The sequence below is a fragment of the Pinus tabuliformis genome, chromosome 4_2, assembly GCF_031772625.1.
Source record: "Pinus tabuliformis cultivar Carrire ecotype Pingquan chromosome 4_2, CPIR1, whole genome shotgun sequence".
In the NCBI taxonomy this organism is placed as follows: domain Eukaryota; kingdom Viridiplantae; phylum Streptophyta; class Pinopsida; order Pinales; family Pinaceae; genus Pinus; species Pinus tabuliformis.
In genome coordinates this window covers 898,559,910-898,580,089 of record NC_142304.1, presented here as the reverse complement: position 1 = coordinate 898,580,089, position 20,180 = coordinate 898,559,910, and positions in this window count along the sequence as shown.

Sequence of the window (20,180 nt, the reverse complement as noted above, 5' to 3'; positions counted from 1 at the left end):
ATTGAGATAAACCTATCCCTCAGTTCAGAGAAATGTGAATTTTTGATGACTGAAGGGACTGTGTTAGGTCATGCAATATCTTAGCAAGGACTACAGGTGGACCCCAACAAAATTGCCATTATCTAAAGGGTCCCACCTCCTCAAAAGGTGAGAGTTGTCAGAAGTTTCCTACGCTTAGCTAGGTATTACAGGAGATTCATTAAAGATTTTAGCAAGCTAGCCTCTCCTTTGTTTGGCCTCTTAGGAAAATATGTCGAGTTCATATGGTCGGAAAACTATCAAGAAGCCCTAGATACCTTGAAGAGCAAGCTCGTGACTGCCCCAATTATGAGAGGCCCAAACTGGGCCCTACTTTTCCACATTCACACAGATTCCTCGAACAATGCAATAGGAGCAGCCTTAGGACAAATTGATGAAAAGCTACCTTATGACATATACTTTATAAGCAAAAACTTGTCAAAGGCAGAGTTAAACTATACATTGACTGAGAAGGAACTCCTCGCTGTCATGCTTTCCTTAAACATATTCAGACATTATATCACAGGCTTTCAAACCTTTGTGCACATTGATCATGTTGCAATTAGATATTTAATGAACAAACCAGATGTAAATGATCGCATTATTAGATGGTTGCTTTTACTGCAACAGTTTGATTCGACCATTATTGATAAGCCTGGTAAAGAAAATGTTGTTGCTGACTTTTTGTCTAGAGTAAATTTCCCTGCAGGTGAAGAAGGAATGGTGGATGACCAAATGCTAGATGAACATCTATTTTCTATCTCAGTACTCTCTCCATTGTTTGTTGATATCGCAAACTACTTGGTTTTAGCACAGTTCCCACCACACCTGTCCTCAAAAGAGAAGAGCAAGATAGTAAGGAAAAGTACCCCTTTCACCTGGATTGGGGACAATCTCTTCAAACTTGGCCCAGATCAGATCTTGAGAAGATGTGTCAGGGAGGAGGAAGTCTTTGACATCCTCCTGACATTTCATGATGGGCCTTGTGGAGGTCATTTTGCAGTAAAAATAATTGCCTTCAAGATATTGCAAGCAGGCTACTACTGGCCCACTCTTCATCAGGATGTGAGGAGACATAGCCAGTGTGATCGGTGTCAAAGGATGGGGAAACCTACTCCAAAGGATGAGATGCCCATGCAACCTCAAGTGACCTCTGAGCCATTTGAGAAGTGGGGCATGGACTTTGTGGGTCCTACCAACCCTCCTTCAAAGCAAAAACAATACATCATTGTGTGCACCGATTACCTAACAAAGTGGGAAGAGACAAAAGCAATCAAAGCAACGACAAAGGAAAAAGTAGCTAAGTTTTTTAGAGAGAACAGATTCTACAAGTTCAGGTATCCAAGAGAGTTGGTCACAGATCAAGGTAATCAGTTCACTTCCAATTTGATTGAAGACCTACTCACACATCATAGAGTCAATCACAGGACTTCAACCCCATACCATCGACAAGCCAATGGGTAGGTGGAGGTTATTAACAGAGCATTGGAATGGATCCTGACCAAGGTAGTGAGCAACAATAGAAAAGATTGGGAAAATGCATTAGTTGAGGCCACTTGGGCCTACAATACAACATGGAAGACCACCACAGGGTTCACACCCTATGAGTTGGTCTATGGTAAGAAGGCTTTGCTGTCAATAGAATTTGAATTCAATACCCTAAGGATGGCAGCTTAGATGGACCTAGACCTTAGCCATGCATAGAAAGAAAGATTACTTCAGCTCAATGGACTGGATGAACACAGATTGTAGGCCCGTATCCATATAGAGGTAGTTTAGCTTCAGTGGAAAATATGGCATGACAAAAATATCAAGGAGAAGCAATTCTAAGAGGGAGATTGGACACTACTCTATGATTCAAGATACAAAGATTTCAAAGGCAAGTTGAGGACAAGATGGCTGGGACCCTACACTATGGAGAAATGCAATGACAATGGTTCAGTTCTTATCATAACCATTGATGATGAAGCCATCCCCATGCTTGTCAATGGACATCAGTTGAAATTCTACAAGAAACCCCTCTCCAGGCAAGAGTTCATTGAAGATCTTAATAAAATAGTGATGGTAGTGGAGCATTTCTTAGCCTCCACTTCACCCACTCACTGAAGAAAAGGAAAAAGAGAAACAAAAAATAAGGACTCAAGTGAAAACCTCCATGAGGCGCTTGAGTCCCATCATTGGGTTGAAAACCTCTTCAGAGGCAGCCTAGTGATTTCAAAAAGAAAAAGGAAAAGAATAAGATCCCTGGGTGAAAACCTCCCTTGGAGGTGCCCAGGGCAGGTAATTAGGGTGAAAACCTCCCTGAGGCGCCCTAGTTGTTTTAAAAAAAGAAGAGAAAAAAAAAGGGAAAAAGAAAAATGAATTTTCATTTGCATTGCAGGTTTGTAGGAGGACTACAAGAAGCATAGGAAGGTGCCAAAGGAACCCTAACATCCACACTAGCACCTATCCTATCTTCTCCACACTTTTCTCCATCATTTTTGGCATTTCTTTCACCCCACTGTGCTTCTTTTTCAAAAACTGTGTTTTCTACAAGAGGCTCCTGTAGGAATTACAGAGAGCCAGAAATGAATATAAAAGGCAGTTTTAGGGACAGGGAAGCTTCATGAATAACCTATAAACCCTCCTGCAGTCTTCAAACCTCCTTACCTTCAAACCCAAGAATCATTCTTCTTCCTGTCCAAGAAAAACACAGGAAAAAACAATTTTTCAGGAAAAGAAAAAAAAAACAAAAAAAAAAAGAGGAAGCAGCACCATCCACCTCACCTGAAGCCTACCTATTACCTCTCCATCTCGATCTACATCTTTGGCACCCTCCTCAAAGCTCCAAGCATAGAAAATCTGAAGTTTCAAGGGGAGAAGCAGCTACAGGAGCTCCTTCAGGAATTCCTGTAACCATGGAAACTTTTAGGGGCTAATATTTGCAAGTGGGCTAATTTTCCATGGTTTTTCCAAGAAAAAAGATTTGTCAATTTCCATTTTTTCTAAAAACGATTCACCCAAATTTCATAGTATAAAATTATTTTACCTTAAAAATTGCCAAAATAATATAGATACTAAATATAAAACCATTATAAATTTGAATGTTTTTACAAATATATCAACAAATATTTTTAAATTTGCATATTAGGGTTTAGTGAGATTCGGAAAAGTTTCTAAACATTAATAAAAAATGTCATCCTTAAAATTTTCCTTGCATGTAGTAGCTGATCCCATTAAAATCCAACACTAGTAGCAAGGGAGTGCAAACATGAAGGTTGAGAAGACACCTGAAGCTCAGATCCAGCCAAAGAAGAACCTGCACAAGGCACTTCCACACATCAGCAAGCAGATAGCATGCATCAAAAGAAATAAAGGAATGCAGCAGAGAGAGAGCCACAATACCTCACAGCAAATACATTCAGATCATAGGTAAGTAATTAACCCGCTCCTCTGTTTGCATTTGTGTAATTAGAAGTCATGCAGAAGCAACGAGATGGTTGAGGTTGAATGAGGGAAAGGTGGCCAGTTAACTTGGCCACCTTCATCTAGTTGACTCCACTCATCCGAGATGTCACCCACACATGCGCACAGTCAACTCAAGAAAGATGTCAAGGACAGGTAGTGGAGGAAGTGTGAACTACGATGCAATCATGACGGATGATTACAAGGAGGGGCCATGATGAGAAGGAAGGTGGGGACCAACGGTCTAAATATGGTCAACATATACTTTTCCAGCTCACCCCCCATCATCAGAAATATCCATAAACGGTAATTAGTACTCCTCCCCGAGCACTCTCACCACCTTTTCCTTCATTCTCTCCTTGTAACTCAGCTGCATCAGTGTCCTTGTGCCCCCACAGCCTCGTAATCATCATCCTCCATCGATCTCTCCCATATTCCTGCTCTTGGTGTTTTCTACAGGAGCACTTATAGGTTCTACAGGAGCACCTACAGGAATTCTACAGGAGGGACAACAAGCTTCTACAGGAGGGCAGTGAGTTGTTTTGAAGGGAGAAAACATGGGTTTTAGCACGATTTTCAGGCTGAGGACATAGGATCCATTCATGCCCCCATTGAATATCAATATATGAAAGTAGTGGTTTCAATTTGAGGAGGAAATAAAGCCTTTAGGAGGAGGAAAGACATAAAAAATTTCTGCTTATTTAAAAAAAAAAACACAGTCTCCTCTGTTTCTTTGTTTTTCTAAAAAATTGTTGTCTCCATCTCCACATTTGGTTTCCCAAAAGAGTATAAACAAAATGACAGGAGGATTTATGAGAAAGGAGCCCACCAACTCCACCAGGCTCCATGCACATCCACAAGTGGTGGACATCTTCACAAGATAAAATTGGATGAATTTCTTTGAGAAATTCCGAGGGTTTGATGAGGAGGTTTCCCAAGAGTTTGCTCTCTCTCTGGTACCCCACACAAGAACTCATGCCACTATCACCTTTAGAGGTCTTTCCATGGAGATAACCCCTAAATTTATTAGTAGAGTCACTACCCTTCCTCTTGGGCTACCTTGGAGTAAGGATGAGAAACCAATTGGCCAAGATGCCAATAAAAACTTTTTCCAAAACAATGAAACCCCTGTAGAGGATAAAAATTGCATTATAAGGGCTAGCATACCATACCCTTGGGATGAGTTATCTATCAAATAATCAAATACATTTCCTGTGAGGAGAGGCACAACATTGTCTATGGTTATCACTTTAGAATCCTCCATGAATGAAGGTATGGCATGGACACTCCAGCACCTCAAAAGTTCAACATCCCCTACTTCCTTCTGCAGTCCCACATTGACTCCAGCACTAAGGTCCAAGAAGGGAATTCAGAGCAGCTAGCTCACCATGGGTTAATCAAAATCCTAGTGGAAGAATCCCTCCATACATTTACACTCCCTATAGCATGGGAAGTCTTCTGAAACATGACAGTTGAGGATGACATAAAGGCCCTAACCTATGATATCAGTCCTACTAGCAGTGAGGAGGAAGAGCAGTAAGGGGGAGAAGGTGAAGCCACTGGTGACTTAGCAGAACAAGGAAGGAAGGAGGAAGAAACTAAGATAAAGGAGGAAGCTGAAGTAACAGAGAAAGAAGAAATAGAGAAAACAGAGACAGAAAAAGAGACAGAAGGAGGAGAAAAAGAGGCAGAAAAGGAAGAACAAGGAGAAGGGTCCCTGAGACTCTAGAAAGGGAGGCAGTAGCTACCCTCACTACCCTTAGTACACCAATTAAGCCAAAGCAAAAGAGGAAAGGGCAGGCCTGCATGTATTTCAGGGCTAGGAAGAGCACAAGAATCAAAACAGGCAAACCTCAGCCCTCTTGAAAAGTTCCAATTACAATTGAAGATTCACCCTCTACCCAAGGAAAAGAATCCCCTTCCAAGGCACCTATCACATATGAAAGGGGGACTCCTAGATCTTCCACATGGAAAGAAAAGGTAGAACTACAGGACCCAAAAACAGTGCTACAGGAGGCTTAGACAGTTCTACAGGAGACACTGTCAAAACTACAAGAGACCCAAAAGCTTGAGGAAAGGATGGAAAGATAGCCACAAGTAAAGGAGGAAGAAACAGAGCTACAAGAACCTAATCCCCAGCCTAGTCTTGCCTCCTACTATAATCTACTTGAGGGAGGAAGGATAATTCCACAAAAAATTGCAATTCCACTATTCTTTGAATTAGAGAAAGAGAGAATAAGAACACATAGGTGGATGCAAATAGCCAAATCCAAAGGAGTTGAGGATATTGGCCATATGGAAAACAAACTCAGAGAAATGGGCAGAGATTTGAGTGCTATCAGACACAGGGAAGCAATTACAAGAAGCCACCTTGAAATAGAAAATGAATTACTAAGGAGGCAGCTGCAAGAGAAAGAGACCCAGCTGGCATGCATGGCCAACTTATCCATGGAGGCATTGTATTGTAGAACACCAGGAAAATCCTATGGCCTATATCTCAAGGACCAATGGTTACAATTTTAGATAAAGACTTTGGCACAAAGAGGAATAATGCCTTTCCAAGATTACAGGAAGTTTATGGATCTGTGTGACCAAAGCACATCAGAGGATAAGGCAAAGATGGCATAATTCTACCTACATAACATGGCCTTCACAGACATGAATGTGTGGGACCCCAATGCCAGGCTAGGGGACCTGCAACTAATGGCCATGGCCTCATGGATGAACCATGAAGAGTTGAGGGAAACATGAATAAGAAGATTGATGATAAAAGAGTAGAATGAGCCATTAATGATAAGTTTTGAGCCATTAGATCCCAGGCACTCATCAGCACACACAACCTGCATGCCAATAATCCTTAGATTGCCCCTATATATATAAGTGATCAGGCACAAGCCGTTGCACACTTCAAGGATATACAAAGGCTACATGGGGATGACTGTGTGCATGCATGCATGAGGAGATGGAACACCTTACCACACAATGTGCAGATCAGGGAATATCATTCCCCCATGAGGATGAAGGAGGCATTAAGAAGAGTGCCAATGTACAAGTGCTCCATGCAAAGGCTGAAGGTCAATTGGATTGGCCTCAAACTGAGTCCCCCGCTACTATTAGGCATGCTGGAAGGTAGAAGAGAAGAAGAAGAGGAGGAGTAGTGGGAAGAAATAGAAAGGAAGGCAGGATTCTATGACAAGGAAGAGGAGACCGCATCAGAAACTTGGGATGCTAGGGATGCCCCAGGGCCATAAAAGATGAGGAGATGGACTAAGCAGCTTAGAGAATGAGCAAAACCTTCAGTAGGGGGGTGATGATAAGCCTCATAAATGGGTAATTATATGGGCTCATTTTACATCCTAGCCTAGTCAAATCAACCATTCTCTTAGCTTATTGTATGATTTTCTGATTATATTTATGCTTATGGAGTGAGTTGACTTAGTTATGATGCCATGTGGTCTAACATGTGTCTAATGTAGATTATTGATGAATTTTGAGGTTAAAGTCAAGGATCCAGTGGACAAATGGCAGAAATAGCTCGAAGTGGAAAAAGGAGAGGACTTATAGGAGGGAATCCCCCTCATTTATTACTCCTCACTTCGAATTTCCCTTCATTCAGCTCGGAGTACAAGTAGCCAAATCATGCACTATAAGGCAGCCAAGCAAGTGGAGGATCACTGATGATTATCTTGAGTTTTGGGATCCAAGCCTCCTTGATTTTAAGGAAGCTATTGGTAGCTTCATTTGTATAAGTAGAGAGGCCTAGGGCTTCACTAGGGTCAGAATTTTGTTGGAGTTTTGCTTATGTAAACTCTACTCCAACTTCAAGCTTATTATTTTGAGACAATTTCATGTAATCTTGTTATTGTTTTGATAATAAAGATGGAATCCTTTTTGAGCTAGAATTGAGTTACCTCAGAGGGCTGAAGCTCTTGGTTTAGGGCCCAATACAAGTAGCTAAGCTCCTCTTTACTTGTATTTTTATGTTTTATTTCAGTTTGTAGATTAGGTTGTTGTTAAATGTATTTCTTTTATGGTTAAGAATAGGTTGCTTTTGATGATTCAGTAGTTTGCTTCCATTTGTGCTTTCTATAGCAGGGTAAGCAGTGATAAGGAGAAGATTCAAAATGCTAGCAAAAGTGACTTGGCCTTTCTTCCTCCCTTTGGGACCATGATTTGAGGCAATGACCCTCTTACTGCCCCAAAAACATAGATTTTCCTCATTCATAGGACTTCTAGTGTTTGCAGCTTTTAGTACGTTAATAGTCTAGCTTTGCTTCTCTTCAGACCTTCTTCATCATGCTCACTTATTTATTTGCAATAGTATTCTTTCATGCTTTCCTTTCTTTCATCATTTCTCAGCATTTCCTTTCATAGATCATAGTTTAGACTAGTTTGATGCAAAACTCTGTTTTTCTAGATGCACTCATTTCATTGCTTGTCTGATCTTATTGGTTGACTGTCAGTTCCTGCAATAGATATCTTCTAGCAGTAGGCCAGCTTATCAGACATCACATCCTCCATCTAATCCATGCCCTACAGGTCGCCCAAATCTCACCTCAATTTTGCCTTAGTTTCCTACATTTTCCATAGAACTTCTTCCTCTCTCCTTGAGCAAACCCAATCATCTTCCTCTCTCCTGGTGATTCTTGGTAGACCCTAGGCACCCTAACACCTCATTCCAACCTTCATCCACATTTTCCACCCACTCTCACACCCTCAAAATAGTGAAAATTTCTCTCGGCCTCCTCCTGTAGGCCTCCTGTAGTGGCCCTGTTTTCCTCCTGTAGATTTCCTGTGTCCTCCTGTAGATTTTCCTGTAGGATTTCTTTTGAAGGCCGAGTGTGGGAAAAGCCTCCAGAATACCACCTAAGACCTCCTAGGACCCATCCACACCATCCTACATCCTCTCAAGTCCCAAAGCCACCCTCCAATGCCACCTATTTGCTGCCACACTCACACACAATAAATTATGTGCATGTCAAATTTACATAAAAACACATAAAAATCCAAAAAGATGTTTTTTGCTTATTTACTTCCAAAAATAGCTCAGTTAGATGTTATTTACTTCCTTGAGTAGGTAATGGCATTCCTTTCATGGTTTTCATAGTGCTTTCTGCAAAATTAGGATTAGTTGGTTAATTAGGGTTTACTAGGTTTGCTTTACATTTTAGTCTTTCTCCTTTCTGCAGTTAGAGTAGTAGCATTTGTAGAGTAATATTTCACTCCTTTCATCACATATAGAGCTTCTTCTGGAATCCATAGAATTTGGCTTGAGCTCCTAGTGATCTTGCACCAGCTGACCAAGTGACAACCTGCAGCAAGAACTAGTACTTGTGCATAGAGCACCAACGCTTCCAAGTTTGTTACGAACTACCGGGTTGATAAGAGTAAAGTAGGTAGCCCAGGAGTTGTAGCATTATTGTTGTAATACTGGTGCTCACCAACTACCATAGAATTCTTCTTATCTATATTTCAATCTTCTTATGATGATGTCATGTGCTCTTTCTTCAATCATATACACTTATAATGCCATCTCCTAAAATGATGCATCTTATCACGATTCTAGAGTTTCCTACCATGATAAGTTTAGAAAAACTGAAAATAACTTGGTGGAGAAGAATATCTCAACCATAGTAGATATATTTCACTTCCTCCTTCTTTGATTTATTCTTTTCAAGTTCTTTCGCTTCTTATTCCCTTCCTCTTTGGTTGTTTTCCTTATTCAGTTTGGGACAATCTCCTTGGTAGTGCCCATATTCTTGATAGCCATAGCATTAGACCTTGGCCATATTCTTCTTATTTTTATAAGGACCAAACTTCCCAAACTTTCCTTTGCTCTTAGGCATGGTATCAAATACTTGTGTTTGTAGTTTGATCCTACATTGTTTTTTTCCTTTAGCCTGGTTTCTTCAATTTTTCATAGTGATCAAAGATCATTGAATGTGGTAGCTTCCTTCTTTCCACAGATGATTGATGTAAAGTTGACCCATTCCTATGGTAGTGCATTTAGCACTATGGTGGTCATTTCCTTATCAGACATTATTTCTCCCAACTCTTGTAGTTGGTCTCTAGTTTCTGATGTCTTATTTTGATATCTTCATCTTGTAGAGTTATTGTCTTAATGAGATCACTTCTCCCGCAGTGCTTAAGGATAAAAATTCTACAAGTTTGTCATGTATTTCTTTATATGTTTCCAATTTTGATACATAGGGAATGAGGTTGGAGTAGTGCTTTTGTAGCAATGGTGTACCAAATGACACCTCCTTAGTAGTTGGTTGTTCCCTGCAAAGGAATACAAATAGAGTTAGTTTTGTTAGCGAACAAAATGAGATAAACAAATCATTACAAATGGTGAAAACAATGCATATACAAACATGAACTAAAAAAAAGAGATAAATACACAAATAATACTTCATGAAGCAAAAATGTCAACAAAATAATGGAAAAAATCCCCCTTTATTGACTACTGGTGGTAGAAAATGAATAAAATAGATGAATACTAAACACTTGAAGAGAATTCTTTAAGCTGTGGTGCTCAAAATTCCTCAGCAAAGAGGTTCCTTTCCTCAATATCTTTGCAAGCTTCTCCTCTCTCAAAGAAGTATGAAGACTCTCTGAATGGTGGACTCTTCTCCTCTCACTAAGATGATGGATTGCTTAGAAGCAATATGGAAAACATGCTAGTGCTCTTACTTTCTTTGCTTCAACAATGAAATGTTGGGTTGCTCTGATAGAAATTTGGCTAGCATAACATTTTCTCATGTTTTAGTTCTCCCATGGCATATTTATACAAAAAATTTGAATCCATCTTCCCTCTCTTGTTTCATGAATGATAATGACTTATGAGTGGGACAAGATGGTTCCATTGAGGGTTTCATATCTTCAGGGTGACTCAAATTTACTTGTCCTTGACTGAGATCATGTCAAGGAATCATATCCAAGTGTGGGAAGTGGTCCCAAATTTTCCAAGTTGGACATTTTCTCAATCGCGTGACTTTCAAAGGAATTACCGCCTGGTGTGTAGCTATCGAAGAACTATCCACATAGACTTCAATTTTTGAACTGCATATAATTTGGACCTTATGATAAATTAAATTTTTTGAACTTCATAATGTTTTCTGCTAGAAAATATTCACTTGTGCATTCTACTCGATGACTTTAAGCATCTTCTGAAGTGTACAAACATGTGTACGATTTTCTAGTGTTAATAGTTTCCCCCTGATGTATGAGGTTAGGAGCAAACGTATAGCCGAAATACATCACAATTTTTTGTTTTGATAAAGAATTTGATAAACTTCTTGAGAGAGAGAATAACTTGTTGCAAATATGAGTAGGGAAACCCCTTGATTGAGCATAAAGGATAACCATGCTCTGAAGAAAACCTAAAAATTAAAAAGTGTCTATATGAGGCGGGCATGTCCCATGCTCATTATGATGACTAGTGATGAATTATTACAATTGAACATGAAATGGTTATGTCTAGTCAACATTGTGGTGGTTGACATGATGATGGTTGATGATGATAATTTTTGATGCCGTCAAGGGCATTTCTTGACAAATAGATTGAATCTGGTGCCCCCTTTCATAAGAAAGGTGAAGCACCACTTGGGTGAGGTGCTGAGGTATGCATGGGTCTTTGACTTTGGGTACCTGCCCCGTATCATGATGTAAGGACTGTTGAATGAGTTACTTAGTGATACGTGGGTCATCAATTGAATGAAAGAACTACAATGTTCATTAAATACGGTACCACCTTGACATGAAAACTTGTGTTGGTGTCGAATGTCAGGGGGGCCAATAACATCAGTGGGCAATAGTGATTCCCATTGTGCCACCAAAGAATGTCCCTTAAAGGGGGTAATATCAAAGATACTGCCTTGATACTATAATATGGGTGTTGAAGTCAATAGGAAAGAAGCATCAACTTCTTGAAATGTTGATTCAGGGAATCAATATAAGGTGAAAGGAGACTATAATAGTGTGGGCTAGACAAGGCATGATAACGAAAGCTCAAAATATGAATAGATATGGACAACTAGTCGGAGGTTAGAGTTACAATGCAAGTGGCGGTAGTCAAAACACTTTTGTTGACATGGATGGCCATGGAGTAGGTAGTGTTGGAAATAATACTGAGAGGGGGGGGGTGAATCAGTATTATCAAGCCAAATATTTCCTTTTTAAATTCCAGATGATATACGCTACTTGTAACAGTCCAAAGTAAATATAAAATTAATTTCCTAATTAAAATCAGAATCAACAAATAAGTACATACCTATATTATCTATGATCAATGTTTGCCAGATCACAACAAGGTTTTGGGGATGACTCTCCACCCAACCGTAGGCTCAATTGTGCAAGGATTTGCTACAACTGGCCACCCCCGAGCCCTCAATCAACGTTCTACTGCCAGTGACTCCTAAGTCTTAGAACTCCATTCTCCCAAGAGAATGCAAGATAGAATCTCGAAATGATGGGATGCAGGAATGCCTCTCATCTTCCTCACCATCTATTAAATAGAACAACATTGGAAGGGGAACCACATGCACACACTCCATGTGTCTACATGCAACTTTGTTTTGATTTTTAGCTTTCTTGTTTTATTTCTTTACTTTTCTTTTGATTTTTAGCTTTTCTTGTTTTATTTCCTTCTTTTTTATAGTTTTCTTGTTTTATTTCTATTTATTCTTATTTAGAGTTTTAGTATGGTTATTACTATTTTTATTTTTATTATTTTTATTTATTTTCTTTGTATATATTTTTAATATCATTTATTATTTAACATTTATGATTTATTATTTTTATTATTTATTATTAAGTGATTTATTTATTATTATTTATTATTTCTATTATTAAATCTTAATTATTAATTATTAATTATTAATTATTATTCTTATTATTTATTATTTATTATTAAGGGGAGGGATATTACATACTCTCCCCCTTTAAGGAACTTCGTCCCGAAGTTATGTTGAATTATGTATTATGCATTATTTTTATTATTTTATTTACTTCCTGTTTCCAACACCCTCTGCTGAACTAGTATAACCAGCAGGCATCAAAAGTCCCCAACACCCCGGGAAATCTCAAGGAATCTCTGTCATTTTTCCCACTTTCAGCACCAGGCTAAGCCTGACCCGGTCTGTATCCTAGTCCAAGGCTGGCCCCAAGGCTCACGCCTGACTCAGACCTCATCTGCCCCAAGGCAGGCATCCGGTCCGGTACTCAATGACCCCGGGCATCTCGCAAGGCTGGCCCACTCCCTCCACAACTACGAAGGCGCACAGCCCCAGGCATCGAAGTCCTTTACATCCCTTCCAGACTTCGGCATCCCAATCCAATAACAGGCACCTAGCCTAGAACATCAGGCACTTGGCCTCCTCAAGATGGTGCCATAGCTCTTCAAGAGCTATACACAAGACAAAGGAACCACTGGCATATGTAGTGTTGATTGAGTTTTGTCCCCAGCCCATATGGTGTTACTTATTCTCCCTCCTGCGTATGGGATCGCAGAAGATCATCAAATAAACTGGCCCTCTCGGCCCATTTGTGGAGTCCTGTGAATCATATGCATCCAATGCATTAACCATACCATCATAGTATCATAGGAAATAATCCACATGCCAACTCTTGCATGTCATCATAAGAACGTTCATCTTTGTTAATTGCAACATTATGAATAATAAGGAATTGCATGCTCATGCATGTCATAGATTTGTACGGAACTATCGCATGCTTCAGTTATACCATCAACATAATTATATTAAAGACATATCATGACTTCTCATAAATGAACCACATGTCAATAATCCTCATATTATAGCATCATAATTCTTATGCCACGTTATGCATATCATATCCATCATGAGTATTGAACATTAAATACCTATCATCACTTAGTAAATGAATATGTCAATATATCTTGACATAACATCATAATACCTTTGCATATTGCTACTATCGTATGGATACCTTATCACTATAAGAACCATATCATTATCTTCCTACCATGATAGCATGAAACATCATCAATATGTTTTCATCAAGTTGTCAATTACTTTTCAATAATCAGTTCGACTTCTTTCTACTGGGTAGTTGATTATTTACACCAATGGTATAATCATCTAAGTACATCGTTAAATTTCACATGAGCCTCATCATCTTGAGTCTTAATCTCTCGTCATATATTCTTCCTAGTGATAGCATCATTATTTAAATCATCTATCTCAAAATTAAAATCCTTTGATTTTACATCCATTTACCCTTTGGCTTACTGATTCCAATACCGCTATATGCAATTGCATATAAACATTTTTTCATCATGATTTAATTTTATATCATGCTTAATTTACTTGCAAGGATTTGTTAATCCATGTTGACTTATTTAAAAATCAGCACTTCATCCATAGAAATATTTTCTGATCTCGTCAAGTTCGTAAAGTTCGTATCTCAATACCACTTGATTGCTTTCTCATAAATTCAGTTTCATCAAGTTGGGCAAAAGACTCTTTCTTATTAAATAGTATCATTATTTTAGATTTTGAAACAGTTGGAAACACTACTACCATCATTGTCCATGAGAAACTTAAATGTGGAAATGACCTCTTTTAACGTTATGGAAAGTCCTACTCATGAAACAATGAGTCAAGTACAATCTCTATTAATTGACTTTCACTTCTTTTGTCACTATGTACACAATCCTTCTCAAGGTATCCGTCTAAAATTTCTAGCAACATTCCTTCCTATATCTTCCTCGTTTATTATCATTTGGTCATCATGCAACTTCACACCTTCACATTTTTAAAATATGTAGATCATCATTATGACCATTACCTATGGTGTTTCTAGCTCTACTCATTAATACCTTTAAAATAACTTTCTTCTTGATAGAACATCCCTTCATTTTCTCCTATCTGATATTCACAGATATATTTTTCTTTTTCTCCCTGTCTTGATTTCCTACTATTCCATGTCTATTGGCTTCAAAAATGGAAGTTTCTTCACTTCATTCTATTTTATTAAATTGACTTGAATTTCTCACCTCCAATCATTATGGTTTTTCCTCCTCTCCTATAGCACTGATATACCTTGGAAATGTTGTTACTATTTCCAACTTCGGTAAGACCCGATAAATAAATTCATTAAGATAGCTACCAAGTGTAATCCACTTATCTTTTCCTGTTTTAAGACATCAACATCATACGTCTTGTTATCCATAATTCATTCATATAGTTAGTCACCTATGAAAATTTTTACAATGTGGCTCTCCCATTGTTATAGATGTTGTTATGCACACAACTTATCTTCTCCAATCATTCTATTTATCATACCTTACAGGTTCCTTAAAATAACCTTCATTATTACCCTGATTTTTCAAGTTCATTAGTTGATTGCCAATATTTTCTTCTTTACGTGCATCATCCTTAGATAGACCTTATAGTGATACCTTTAGAGTACCAAGTCATGATTATACAAACTCTTCCATTATGTTCTAAAATCGGTTGTTTCTTCTTATTGATTTCTTACCCCTGTTGTGATACTTCTTCTCTACGATCCAAGTTGGCCATAATCACATGAATTATCATTAGCAAGTTTCTCCTTTCAATTTCTCTTTCGACATCTTTATCCACTATATGTAATTAAACTTGAATCATGAAACCTCATGTAACATTATACTCAACATCTAAACTGAAATCCAAGTCTGTACGATTTGCCATTGAGAATATAGTAGTAAATGAGCAGATACATGTAATCTGAATGGCAATGGCAGTGTAAAATTAAATTTATTAGAAGATCATATTGAGAGAGTTGTGTCCTTGCAATAATAGACCAGAGAAATGCCAAGCAACTACTATTGCTAAAGGACAATGAGAAAAACAATCCAACCCAAATAATTAGTGAATAGTATGATCAACATTCAAGGAATGTTATCTCTGTGTTTTTAGATCAGATTGAACAATGAAATAATGAACAGATGCTAGTGAACAATGATCATCTAAAAGTAATAAGATATCAGAGTTTATCCATTGTCAATTGGAACAGATTTCACTATTTTAGAGCACTTTAATTGGTGACAAATTTTAACTTCAATTATCCAAATACTTCAAAAACTATGTTTTAAAATGAACTTGTGGTGAGTGGTTACACCAGCATTAGAGATTTGTTACAAAAAACATGCCAACAATTAGACATCGTTAATTATGGGTAGATTATCACCATCCAAGATTACAAGATTTTTTCCAATGAATCAATGAGTCATAACAAAACTATATACCTTTAATTAGGTGACTCATTTAGAATTTCACTTTTTTTATGTGGTTGTAATGGAGAGAACCGTTGTAGCACTTTTCTTTTTATGAAATAGTGTTTAGAAAATGATAAGAGAATGCAAGCACAAACAACTCAAGAAAATGAGATAGTGGCTTTACCATGTAATGAGATTCTAATGAGAGTAGAGAACCAAAGAATCTGTTGTCTATAATGATGCATGGGAAAACCAATGAGGAACTAATGAGTGCACCAAACTTATACCAGCCAAACATTTTTAGTTGATCTTCCAAAATAAATGGTGGTACCCCTAGAATTTTAGGTCTCACTTCCATAATTTAATATCCTACTTTTGTAATGATTTTAGAGAAATAAGTTGGTTGTAGCTAAAGTTATTATCAGAGTTTATGAGTTTAATAAGATATATTTTATCATAAATTATCAATAATCACAATACTTAAACCATAAATTATCATAAATTATCAAAAATCACAAATTTGTAGTATAAAACCATGGAAAACATGAGTTAGAAGGTCATAATGATTTCAGAATAAATCTTAGAGAATTGTCTCAATGTATAATCCAAATTCGAATGACTAAATCTTAAGAATATTGGTGGCATTATTGTGCTAAGAAGGTACTTTGATCTTCGAAAGAAATTTATTCATGATTATATGTCACACCAATATTAATTCCACAGATTCATGATTTTTAAGGATCGAAATTTTGTGCTGTAGAGTGAAATATTTAAGTATCTGTTTAAGAAATCATAACTTATGTTAGAAGAACTAAATGGATTGCTTTTAACAAAATTTATTGAATGTATCTTGAGATTTTTATGGCCATTAAATAATTACTCCCAGGAAATTTAAGAAATCAAACCATCAAGAAATATTCCACACCATAATAAGAAGAGACACTGTCACCCGACCCAGAACCGGATCAGATGACTGGGAAGGTTATTCCTCCCCAACACCAAAATAAAATCATTTTATTAATTATATGGCCTGCCTGCAAGCGCACCCGCAAAGGCAACACCATATCGAATACCTAAATTACAATACATTTAGCCATATTAATTTCCCGAATAAGACATAAATTGCCTGCATAAGACATAAGATTGTAAGCTTGCGGCCATGGATATGCGTGTTCCTGCAAATTCCATTGTTCCTTTCGACAACAATGTCAAGAAATATGCACACACAATAAGATCAATAGTACCATTTCCTCATCATAGCCCGATCACATAATCTCCACCCACTCAAATAGCCAACTGCATACTTGGTGGCTCTCCAGCTCACAAATGCAAAAGTTGTTGGCGCTTGGACCATGGTGTTTAACAACTAGCAGCAATCATTGTAGAAGGGCAAGCAATTGTTTTCGTTCATATCAGAAGGAATGCAAATAGATTAGCAGACCCCCTTGCCAATAAAGGGGTGGAAGATAATCTGGCTTTGTGTTAGCTCACACAGAGTTCTCTCTCAATTGTCACCAAGTTCTCTCAATGTCAAACCCTCATCTCTCAAAACAAGATGCTTCAAAAAAAGAAATACCAATTCACTTGTAATCAAGATTTATGACAAGATTATTAGCTTACAACAATGATTCAATGAAGAATGTAAGGATTAATCAATAAAGCAAGTAAAGGAAATGACAATTAGATGAAAATGTTAGAATAATAACTCAAATGCCTTAATAAAAAGTGCTCTTAAAAATCTTCACTTATAATATGTTATGAAAAATTGAGCAAGTGAGAATTATGCAAATGAAAGCACAAGTAAATGATCGTAGATGAGATTACTAATTAGGAAATTAAAGATATACTACTTCAATCTATAACACAAGTGAGATAAAGACGAATTACTCAATGTAATTTAGACCAAATAGCCAATGAGATCAAACAATTAGCAATGAAGTCTAGATTTATTAATGACCAAGTGAAGCAATCCAATAAATTAGATATAAATACAATGAAATGAAAATTAAATTAAAGAGTTAGTCACTTCCACAAGAAATCCTCCCTTTTAAATAAGGAGATGGGATACAATAGAAATAAATCTGAAACTCACTCAAGAAAATGTATTTTTATTATGAGATTACAAAGGAATAATCCCTTAAATAGTAAAAGAGAATTTTCAAATGAACGTTTAAATACCCCTCCTGAAAATATTAATGAGAGAAAATACAAGGACTAATATAAACTTTAAGAAAATGAATTTCCAGCATATATTCTACTGGCAAGGAACGAAAAGAGGAATAACGCATTCCCCAATCATGATTAGTAAAACTAATAATCCCACTTTGAAGATTAAAAAAAATGGGGTATAATAACTGAAAACGTTGAGTAATTCCAAAATTTAATACCTAAATAGCTTCAACAAAATAATAGTCAAAATTCACTTGTATTTGGGTTCATTAAAGTCAAAATAATCTGACTCGACGACAGTTGGACAATCGAGTTAACTCAGCGACAACTCGAGTTATTAAATAATAAAGAAAAATAGACTTCATTGTTTATGACAAAGCTTGATAACCAAAACTGCTAAGTAGACTGATTGTATTAATTTTAACCATGAGTGAACTAGGCCATGGTGGGCACAGGAAACTATATTCGAAGTAACAATTTAAAACAACATGAGCTTTCTCAAAATTTAACTTCCTTCGCAATTGCATCAATTGAGGGGTGGATCACATAAGGATAGAAAACTTGAAAATTAAATTATTTGACTATCTTTCGAAGGACCCAAAATTTAATAATCCATAACTCCGTTCCCTCTGCATGGAGGCACCCAAAAAAATTATTGACAGTACCAAAAGTTACCATTAAATAAATCTTATTGCATTTCATTCTTTCACGGAAAAGAATCGAGCATTGTAAATTCGTTTTCATTAAAATTCACATAATATATTAGGATGAAACTCCCTAAGGTAAAAGGAATAATTTATGGGCTATCACGCAAGGGTTTTAATAATCAAGGAAAGAGGGGCTTTACAAGAATAGAGAAAATCTGGGGTTATGGACAACTACTACTTGCATGCATTCTTTTTTTTTTCTATTTAAATTAAATTATTTCACTTCATTTAAAAAAAATATGGATTAATTTAATTAAGGTAAAATAAAAAATTTCTCTTTTAAAACCCCACTTTGTGTACAATTACAAAGCTTTCCATGCCTCCATGGGCTCTACTTGAGAATCCCCAACAATTCCCAAGAAATTTGATTATAAATAATTGGGTTGTCTCTGGATTAAGAAAATTGGAATAAACAACCAGTAAAGATGCAGGGGACAACAAGAAGGAGCCTGGATATAAAAATGAACACCATCAAAATATAACTATGCAGTAAGTATGCACTGAATAAAAAAATTTACGTGTATAGCGAGGGTTTGTAGAAAAAATATGCGGCCTCCTGGAAGTAACCATCCTGTAACTTCAAAACAAGTCAAGTTAAAAATTCCAACAAAATAATTTTTTTCTTCTAAGATGCCCATAGGCCCTAAGGGTTGAGCCAAAGCTCTGATACCATATGTAACAGTCCAAAGTAAATATAAAATTAATTTCCTAACTAAAATCAGAATCAACAAATAAGTACATACCTATATTATCTGTGATCAATGCTTGCCAGATGACAACAAGGTTTTGGGGACGATTCTCCACCCAACCGTAGGCTCAATTGTGCAAGGATTTGCTACAACTAGCCACCCCCGAGCCCTCAATCAACGTTCTATTGCCAGTGACTCCTAAGTTTTAGAACTCCATTCTCCCAAGAGAATGCAAGATAGAATCTCAGAATGATGGGATGCAGGAATGCCTCTCATCTTCCTCACCATCTATTAAATAGAACAACATTGGAAGGGGAACCACATGCACACACTCCATGTGTCTACATGCAACTTTGTTTTGATTTTTAGCTTTCTTGTTTTATTTCTTTACTTTTCTTTTGATTTTTAGCTTTTCTTGTTTTATTTCCTTCTTTTTGATAGTTTTCTTTTTTTATTTCTATTTATTCTTATTTAGAGTTTTAGTATGGTTATTACTATTTTTATTTTTATTATTTTTATTTATTTTCTTTGTATATATTTTTAATATCATTTATTATTTAACATTTATGATTTATTATTTTTATTATTTATTATTAAGTGATTTATTTATTATTATTTATTATTTCTATTATTAAATCTTAATTATTAATTATTAATTATTAATTATTATTCTTATTATTTATTATTTATTATTAAGGGGAGGGATATTACACTACTTCAGTTAATAAAAACCGCGTATATACGCAACTACAGATAAAGAAACATGCGTATATCAAGCAGACTTATAATTTGAATTATCTTTCAGATGTCAGTTATTAATCTGTGATTCAGATGCACATAAACAGTACCAGAAATAGTGAAACAGAGCAGAAGACAGTCACACACAAGAACACAAGATATAAGGAGGAAACC